Genomic DNA, 9,595 nt, shown 5'->3' with positions numbered 1-9,595 from the left:
CTAAGATTGGAGTTCCCTTATTGCTACTTAAGGATATGTAGCAAAAGGTGATTGACGTATGACCGCTCTTTGTTAATAGCAACCAGCTTTCCATCTTTCCCAGGCCCCAGGCCCATCCTGCTGTTTTAACCAATTCTGATATGTAGTGCCTTATTTGTAGATATGCAAAAAAATGGCTATTTACTAGTTTAAACTCAGTTTTTAATTCCTCAAATGATTTGACGCATTTTAAATCTACACTTATTAGTTGCTGTACTGTCATCAGGCCTTTAGCAAACCAGTTATCAAAAATTGCCGAATTCAGGCCCGGGCAAAACTCGGGATTTCCCCTTATTGGCAAGTATTGTGAAGCTTTACATTTAACTTTTAAGAGGGTCCCAATCTTCCACCATGCTTTAATGGGATTCAGAATAGTTCTGAGCTTCTTTATTTCTGAGGGTAATGCTTTTGGATCACAATGGGCCAGTCCTATTGGAAGAAAGGGAAAACAAATGTTCTCATCAACTAAGTTATTGGTCACATAATTTTTAGAGCAAGCCCAGTCTGTCACGGTGCGTGCTAAAAATACTAAATTATAAAATCTTATGTCTGGCAATGCTAACCCTCCAAATTCCTTCCCTACAGAGAGTTTGGGTAATGATACCCTAGATCTCTTCCCTTGCCATAAGAAATTTCTAACTGCCGAGTTAAGTAATCTAATGTCTTTTTCAAACATGAATAGTGGAGTGTTCTGTAAAACGTATAGAAGTTTTGGGAGGAGGACCATCTTGTATAGCGCTATTCTCCCAGAGAGTGAAATTGGTAAATTTAACCAAGTTTTCAATTTCTCTCGTATGAATGATAAAATAGGTGTTATGTTGAGTCTGTACAAGTCTGATGGTTTAACTGGGATATTAATGCCTAAATATTTAAATGAATTTGTGACTTCCTTAAATGGACAGTTGCTCAGTGAGTTAGTCTTTTTTCTAAGCCAAAAAATCTCCGACTTGGTTGTGTTTACTTTATACCCAGAGAAGGATCCAAAACTCTCTATAATGTGCATAAGTTTGGGTATATTTTTCTTTGTGTTCGCTATGTAAAGAAGAATATCATCCGCGTATAGTGCGATTTTTATTTCGTGCTTGGATATAGTGACGCCTTGAAGATACTGTCTAACTTTAATTGCTAAGGGTTCTATAGCTAAGTCAAATAGAAGAGGAGACAGGGGGCAACCCTGCCGCGTTCCCCTCTGAATTTCAATGTCCGTTGATGTAAGGTTATTAACTATCAGTTTTGTATGGGGTGCTTTGTAAAGATTTTCTATAAAGCTTGTAAACTTATCTGTAAATCCAAATTTATCTAAGGATGTAAAAATGTGGCTAAAATACACGGAGTCGAAGGCCTTTTCAGCATCAATTGCCACTATGGCAAGATCTGGGGCTCCCCCTGTCTCCTCCTCGTTATCTATCTTCTGTGAAAAATATTCTGTTACTGACAGAACTTCTCTAATTTTAGAGGCAGAATTCCGATGCTTAAGGAAACCTGCTTGATCTTTATGTATGATATGTGCAAGAACACTTTGCAGTCTTCCAGCTAAAATTGAAGCCAAAATTTTATATTCTGAGTTCAGTAAAGCTATAGGACGATAAGACTCTCTTTGGAGTGGGTCTTTGCCCCCTTTCAGAAGTAATGTTGTAAATGAAGCTGAGAAACTTGGAGGAATGGTTTTACCGTTAATGTAAAAGTCATTATATAAGTTGCACAAATATGGCACCACTTCTGGAGCTAAGATCTTATAGGCCTCATTAGGCAGCCCATCTGGGCCAGCAGCTTTGTTACAAGATGACATAGATATCATTTTACTAACTTCTTCCTCCGATATTGGCTTATTCAGATTATTAATTAATTCCTCTGGGACTGTGGGGCAATTTAATTTGCTCCAGAATTCCAGAGATTGATTTATATCTGTAGTTCTTGAGGAATAGATGTCTTTGTAATATTTTGTGAAGCTCTCTAAAATATGTTCTGATTTTGTGAGTGTCAGCCCTTCCTGTTGTAGTCTGTCTATCTGTGAGGATTTTTTTTCTCCCTTCACTAGATTGGCTAGTAATTTGCCAGATTTATTGCCATAACGATACATTCGTGCCTGAAATCTGAGATCTTTTTGGGTTTCCAGGAGCAATACTAAGGCGTCTCGTTCGTTCTTAGCTTTGATATACTTGGCCCAATTAAAAGATGACTTTTGCAAGAGATAACGATTATATGAGTTTACCACAAAATTAGTGGCTTCTTTCTCTCTATTCTTTAAAATTTTAGATAATTTGGCTGCATAAGCTGTTATTTCCCCTCTAATAACTGCCTTAGCTGCCCCCCAAAAGATTTCCGGTCTGTCAATATATTCAGAATTAAATTGAACATACTCTTTAAATTTGTCATTTAAATGTTTTTTGAATTTTAAATCATTTGCCAAATGATATGGAAACCTAAATCTCAGTGGAGCTTTCCTTGTGCTGTTTAATTGTATCTCTAAAAAAATAGGAGAGTGGTCTGATATAACTATGGGGGTAATTCCTGCCTTAATATCTCTTGAACATAGTCTCTCATCAACTAAGAATAAGTCTATTCTAGAGAGCGTTTTGTGCGCCTTAGATAGACAAGTATAATCAGTCACGTCAGGGTTCTGTGACCGCCAAATATCTTTAACCGATAAGTTCTGACACATGTTCTTAAATATTTTTGCTTCTAATTTATCTTTTTTACCTTTAACTTGGCTTTTATTATGCCTCAGTCTGTCCAGTGGAGATTGTGGAGCCATGTTGAAGTCCCCTCCCAGGATCAGATAGCCCTCTGAGTGGAGTGAGATCGTAGATTGTATTAAATTCCAAAAGTCATAGTCTAATTCATTGGGTGCATATAAGTTAAATAATGTGTATATTTGTTTAGCAATTCGGATTTTCAGCATTACAAATCTCCCCTCTGGATCCCCCCTTACCTGGAGTATCTCAGAGTCTAATCTTTTGCCTAGCAAGATTGCTACGCCCCTCTTCCTTCTAATACTAGGTGAGGCAACCACCTCTTTTATCCAAGAACCCTTCAGTTTCATTGTTTCTTCCATGTTCAGATGTGTTTCTTGCAAGAAGATTATATCTGCTTGCAGCTTGCGCATGTGAGAAACAATGGCTTTCCTTTTTATGGGTGTTGTAATTCCCCCAATGTTCCATGATATTACCTTAAACTTCTCTGGAAATTTAGTCATTTAGAATTTTAATTTATGAAAAGTAAGATAAAACCATGAGAGAAAGAAAGAAGAGGGAGGGGGGAGGTGGGGGAGATGAGGAGGAGAGAAAGAAAAAAAAAAAAAAAAAAGGGATTTAAAAAAATAGGGACCTGGAATCTCAATTAGGTGAAAAAAGGGGGGAAGCCGTCCCCCCCTTTTTTTGCCCCTGTCCTGAGAGGGACCTCCTATCCTAAATTGCAATGTTGGTATTAGTACCATAATGTGCCTTTGTTAGGCTAATCAAACAAACATAATTTTTATTTACTGTTGTTACCTATTAGTCTCCTGCAGGAGGGGAACTTGTCCTGCGGATTCTATTTCATTTAGGAAACACTCTGCATCTTTAACATTGTCAAATAAATGTGTGTTATCAGTAGTAATGACTTTAAGTTTAGATGGGTAAGTTAAAATTGCCCTGTATCCCTTGTGAATTAGTTTTGTGCATATGGGTGCCATTTCTCTCCTTTTTAAGGAGGTTTCAGCCGAAAAATCCTGAAACATTAAGATTTTGGCTCCATCTACGCTGATAGGTTGTTTTTTTCTGTACTGTTGCATCATATTTACTTTATCTAAGTAATTTAGGAAGCGTACTATAACTGGCCTTGGTCTATTATTGGGTTTGTTATCAGCTGGGGGTGGACCAATTCTATGGGCCCTTTCAATTATTACAGATGTGTTTGATATTTCAAGGATTTGACCGAGAGTTTCTGTTATGAATAGAGATAGATTCTCGGACTTCTTCCCTTCGGGTATACCAATTATCCTGATATTGTTTCTCCGAGACCGATTCTCAGAGTCTTCTAGTCTCAGCTCCATTTTTTTTAGTTTTGTCTCTAAGTCCTCTAGTCTAGAGCCTTGAACAACTGAGAGGTCCTCTAGATCTGAGACCCTTTGCTCTGCCTCTTGCAGTCTGTTAGAAAAATGTTTAATTTCATGAGATAACTGGGCTATGTCTTGTTTTATCTCCGTTCTAAGGGTGTCAAATTTGGGGGACAGGGCTTCTGATATGCTAGTAATCAGGTTTTGCATACTGAAAACCTCATTTGTTGGATTTAAATTGGTTGCAGAATGCGCATCTGCGATGATCTCTACGGCTCCTTTGGTCTTTTTCTCTCTATGTCTACCTGCCATGCTTGGGGAAGAGGACTTGGTAGAAGTGTTTAGGAACTTGTCCATGTGCTGATCGTGAATTTTTGAAAAAGTGATTATTATAAATAGCAACTCAAGGTGCTAAGTAGTGATGATGAGGTGTGCAAGTGATTTTATAAAAAGCTAGAAAATTCTTGTGTTAAGACGAGTGGCTTGAGAGCCAAGCCCCGCGCGAGGTGAAGAAAAAAAAAAAAAAAAAAATATTTTTTCCCCTTTTTTTTTTTTGTGTGTGAATATGTGTGGTTTGTGAGTAACGTGATGGGGAAATCATCAAAAAAAAAAAAAAAAGAAAAAAAAAAAAAAAAAAGAAAAAGGGAGGAAAAATTGAAAATTATTAGAATTATGTGCTGTCAAGCCTTAGCAGTTTTTAGCTTTAAATAGGTAGATCCTGAGACCAAGGTGTCCTTTTCTTCCTTTCCCCTCTCCACCCCTCCTTTGCCTCCCTCTGCCCTGTCTTCCTCCTCTAGTTTTAATTAACCCTGAGGCTCAGAGCTTCTTGCTTATGTGGTATATTATGCGTTTAGCCTCTCAGCCTGTGCAAGACCTATTGCCCTTACACCAATTGCTCTGGTCTTAATGACAAAACTGCAGGGTATAACCCTTTAATCAATTTCATCCAGCTAATGCTGTGGGGCCCTAGGTGAAATTTCTTTCCTTTTCCTCTTCTCTTCCCCCCCTCTCTCCTCTCTCCCCCTTCCCCTCCTCCACTCTTCCCCCCTCCCCTCTACAATACATTAATCAGCCCCTGCTTTAATAATCTGTTTGAAGAGGTATGGTCATATTTTTGTTTCTAATACAAGAATTGTTGAGATAAGGTAAGGCAGAATTCTGAAAACAGTATGATACACTTCTTAACTGCTTCACTAGTTACATCTTACCTCCCCAATTAAGTAAGAACTGGAGAAGGTGAGAACAATGATTATGGTATTTACAATCAGCAAACCATTACAGAAAATAATAAAGAAACAACCTTAGGCTCTTATATTTCTCAACATTGTATCACTCAGCCATAGTTATGACACTTATATTAATACAAGAATTGTTGAGAAAAGGTATGGCAGAATTCTGAAAACAATGTGATACACTACTTAACTGCTTCACTAGTTACATCTCACCTCCCCAATTAAGTAAAAACTGGAGAAGGTGAGAGCCTAGCAAAGAGTGAACCTCATTCAAGCTAGACCTAAGCCAGTCTTGGATTTTTATAAGGTTTACAGTGTCTCAGTCAACAATGATTATGGTGTTTACAATCAGCAAACCATTACAGAAAATAATAAAGAAACCACCTTAGGCTCTTATATTTCTCAACATTGTATCACTCAGCCATAGTTATGACACTTATATTAAACAAACCATATGAAGAAAGTAGCAGAGAGAGGAAAACATGACAAACACACTTTCAGCTGTTTCCAGAGAGGGGGGAAAAAAAAAAGGAGGGGAAGAAAAGAAAGTGGGGAGCCAGTCTTTCTTGATCGATAAGGTCCAAGACTTAATACTTTTATCCTCCTTACATATGCGTTATTATATTCTTTGGGTTTTCCTACCCAATTAGCTTCCCTCTGCTTAAACTTGTGTTGGGCTTGAAAAAAGAGGAAAAGAGTGTGTCTTTTATTTGTACATGTGTCCATTAACAGCCTAATGTTTTTTCCTTCCTTTGCTTAGGTCTTTTGGTTTTCCCTTGCTTCTTCTTCGTTCCTTAGATTTTAATCTGAGTAAAGTGCCTTTAATTTGTAATCCAAGGGAGTTTTTATGTGTGAGTGGCTAATGCCTTGTGTGAGGGTAAAGCCACCTTTTGCCAAGCTTTATTATTCCTCCCTCTTCTCTATAACTTCTGATATCTCTTTGCCACCGTCAAATAAGTGAAAAAACAGAGGTTTTAACCCCTTATGGTGTACTCACCCTCCTTGCCTCCGGTACTTTGGGATATTTTCCAGTCTCAGGAATGAACCTTAAGCGATGGTTCCGTCTCTGGCCGGCTACATTGAGGAAGTGATGCTAGACTGCTTGCTGAGAACAAACCCAGAAGCGCAAGCTTTTTTTTCTTTTTCCCCTTACGGCCCGCCTCCTCCCGCGCAACAACGGTGGGGGGGGAGGGAGACCTCAGGTCACTGCTAAGCCAGGTCCCGGAGCGGTCCCTGAATGTTTGAGGCTCGACCGCCACACTCCTCACCGGGACTTCAGGTAAGGTGCCGCCAATTATTGGAGCGGCTTGCTCATGTACTCACCTCCTCCCTCGCAGCACCGGTGGGGGAGGAGGGAGTTCCTTCGGTCTTTGAGTTACAATCTCCTTGCTACGCCCGGTTGCAGGTCACTATCCCAGGGAGCCAAAATGGGGAAATCCCCTTGTTCTTCACCGGGAGGGGGGGTGAGTGGATAGACAGTACGGGGAGGAAGCTCTTGATTGGCAATTTGTTGCGGGCTAATAAAAGGTTTGTCTCTGCCTTGTGCTTACCGGTATCAGACTTTATTATAGTGATATAGCCTCTTAGGAAGAATGATATAACCGGTCCCTATGGCACATGTTATGTTATCAGTCCCCCTCAGGCTTGGGGATCTCTCAACAGCGGGCTGGATTCCGCTGTTAGTTCCGGTGGCGTGTGTAACTTGCCGTCCAAGTAGCAGCCCCTCTCCTCAGGGCTTGGCGCATGGAAAACACCGCCAGATGCTTGGGACTGGAGGGCAACGCTCAGCTCAGCTACCTGTGCTACCTGTGCTAAGCCCCTCCTCCGGAACTACTAGAGCCTTGTCCAAAATCAAGAGAGTACAATTTTAAACAACTTTCTAATTTACTGCTATTATCTAATTTGCTTAATTCTCTTGCTATACTTTGCTGAAAAGCATATATAGATAGGCTCAGTGTCTGATGATTGGTTGCTGCACATAGATGCCTTGTGTGATTGGCTCACACATGTGAATTGCTATTTCCTCAGCAAACGATATCTAAGGAATGAAGCAAATTAGATAATACAAGTAAATTGGAATGTTGTTTAAAATTGTATTCTCTACTTGAATCATGAGAGAATTTTTTGGGGTTTAGTGTCCCTTTAACTGTGACCTGGCTTCGGTTCAGCCCTCTCTACTATTAAACCTAACTTACATGCAGTGCCATTGCAATAAAATCTAATTACTGACATTGCTTCCCTTTTTAAGCCCTCCATTACACCCTCCATTACAGCCCCCCTCCACCATCACTAGGGATGGGCGAATGTTTTGCAACATTCGAAAATTGAAACTAATTTTAACACATCCATTTGTTCGTTTAGAAATTTCAAATGTTTGCACAACATTCTAACATTTGTTTTATGTAATAGTATTTCGAATGCTTTCTTTAAATGCATTATTCGAATTATGCAATATTCAAATTCAAAAATTTTTAATTTATATATTTGTAATGGTATTTCTAATGCTCTCTTTTTATTATTATTATTATCAGGTATCTGTAGAGCGCCAACAGATTCCGCAGCGCTATAAGCATAGGCGTTATACAAGATAACATTTATAGGGATCAAATGGGTAGAGGGCCTTGCCAAGAGTTGCACTGTTGTAGTTGTTGTAGTCGGCTCTTATGAAAGCGATCTACAAACAGCTGGGCTCATAGGTTTACATTCTAAGGGGTTCAAGGGGAAAGCAATGGAGTTAGGAAAGGTTAGTGTAGGTCGTATGCATCCCTGAATAGTAGAGTCTAGACATGTGCGCAGTCGAAAAATTTGTTTCAGTTCGTTTCGATTTAGTTTTTTTTTTTTTGGTTCTAAATAGTCAGATTGATTCGGTATGTGTCGTTAATTCGTTTCGGTTTCATTCATGTCGTGCCGAATTCAGAAATTCGGATTCATTCGAAAAACCTATTTGAATCATTAGTAATTTTGGATCAAATCATCATTTCGGAACTTATTCGGTTCTATCATTTCGGATACATTCGATTTCTAATCGATTCAATAATCAATATTATTAATAAATTTATTACACTGTTAAAATGACTGTAATATTAAAAAAATAAATAACAAATAAATAATTTAAACACATCATTATTATTCATATTCAGACTGTGCAGCCAAAATCAGGCAGCATGATTGACAATCATGCTTGCATCACTCCTGCACACAATAGAAACACTGATGTAACTAATATCTTAATTTTGTTTTGTGAGTAGAAGAGCAGGTTGTAGTTACTAGAGATTAGAGAATATCTAATAGAGAAATTGTGGATGTGGTAGGGAGGTTTCATGGAGGTGATAGGGACAGTAGACTTAGGGACAGTGGAGTTACTAGGGAGAGTCGAGGTAGGGATATTGGAGGTAGAGAGAGTGGACGTAGGGACAGGGACCATGGAGTTAGGGAGAATGTTAGCAATAGGGATTGTGATCGTAGAGATAGGGATAGGCACCACGTAGTTAAGGATAGGGAGAGGGACCTTGGAGGTACTAGGGAAAGGGTAGGTAGGGACAGGGAGAGGCATGGTGTAAAAAGCACACCAGTGCCAAAGAAGTCCATAAGAGGAGGAGGCCACCTACATCCTCTGAGGACTTGAGTGCTGCTAAGGAGGAACAGCAGCCAGCCACATCACCAAGGCATAGAGGGCCAATCTTTTCTCCTGAAGAAATTTTGGCCCTTGTGGCTGCAGTGCTGAAAGTAAAGCACATATTATTTTCCTCAGATGTGTCGTCATCTACAAAGACAGCATCATGGAACACAGTGCTTGATGCTGTCTTTGCAGTTGGAGCAGTGGTCAGGACAGCTGCCTGTGTCAAGCACCGGTAAGTTTCAAAAACTATTTCTTTTATAGTAAAAAACTAACTAGTGTGTACACAGGCCAAAATGTGTAAGGAAATAAACAAATTAATGAAGTAAACCTCTTAGGAGGCATTGTGTGCACTTTTGCACTTTTATCTCGAACCCACACTCATCCTTAAAGGGACAGTCAACACAAAATATTTTTTAATTCTTGTAAAATATAGATAATCCCTTTATTACAATACCCATTCCCTAGTTTCTCACAGAAAACATGGTTATATTATATTAATACACTTTTTTTAAACTCTTTGTGATTATTATACCCCGGATCACATGACTATTGACTTTCATTTAAGCCAATTAGTGCTGTGTTATTAGAATCCACGGCATCAGCACAATGCAATCTATATGTCTCACATGTATTTGCTTCCACTGATGTGGGGTACACACAGTGCATAAA

Source organism: Bombina bombina, chromosome 2 (genome assembly GCF_027579735.1).
Source record: "Bombina bombina isolate aBomBom1 chromosome 2, aBomBom1.pri, whole genome shotgun sequence".
NCBI classification, from domain to species: Eukaryota; Metazoa; Chordata; class Amphibia; order Anura; family Bombinatoridae; genus Bombina; species Bombina bombina.
This window is presented reverse-complemented; position numbering follows the sequence as displayed.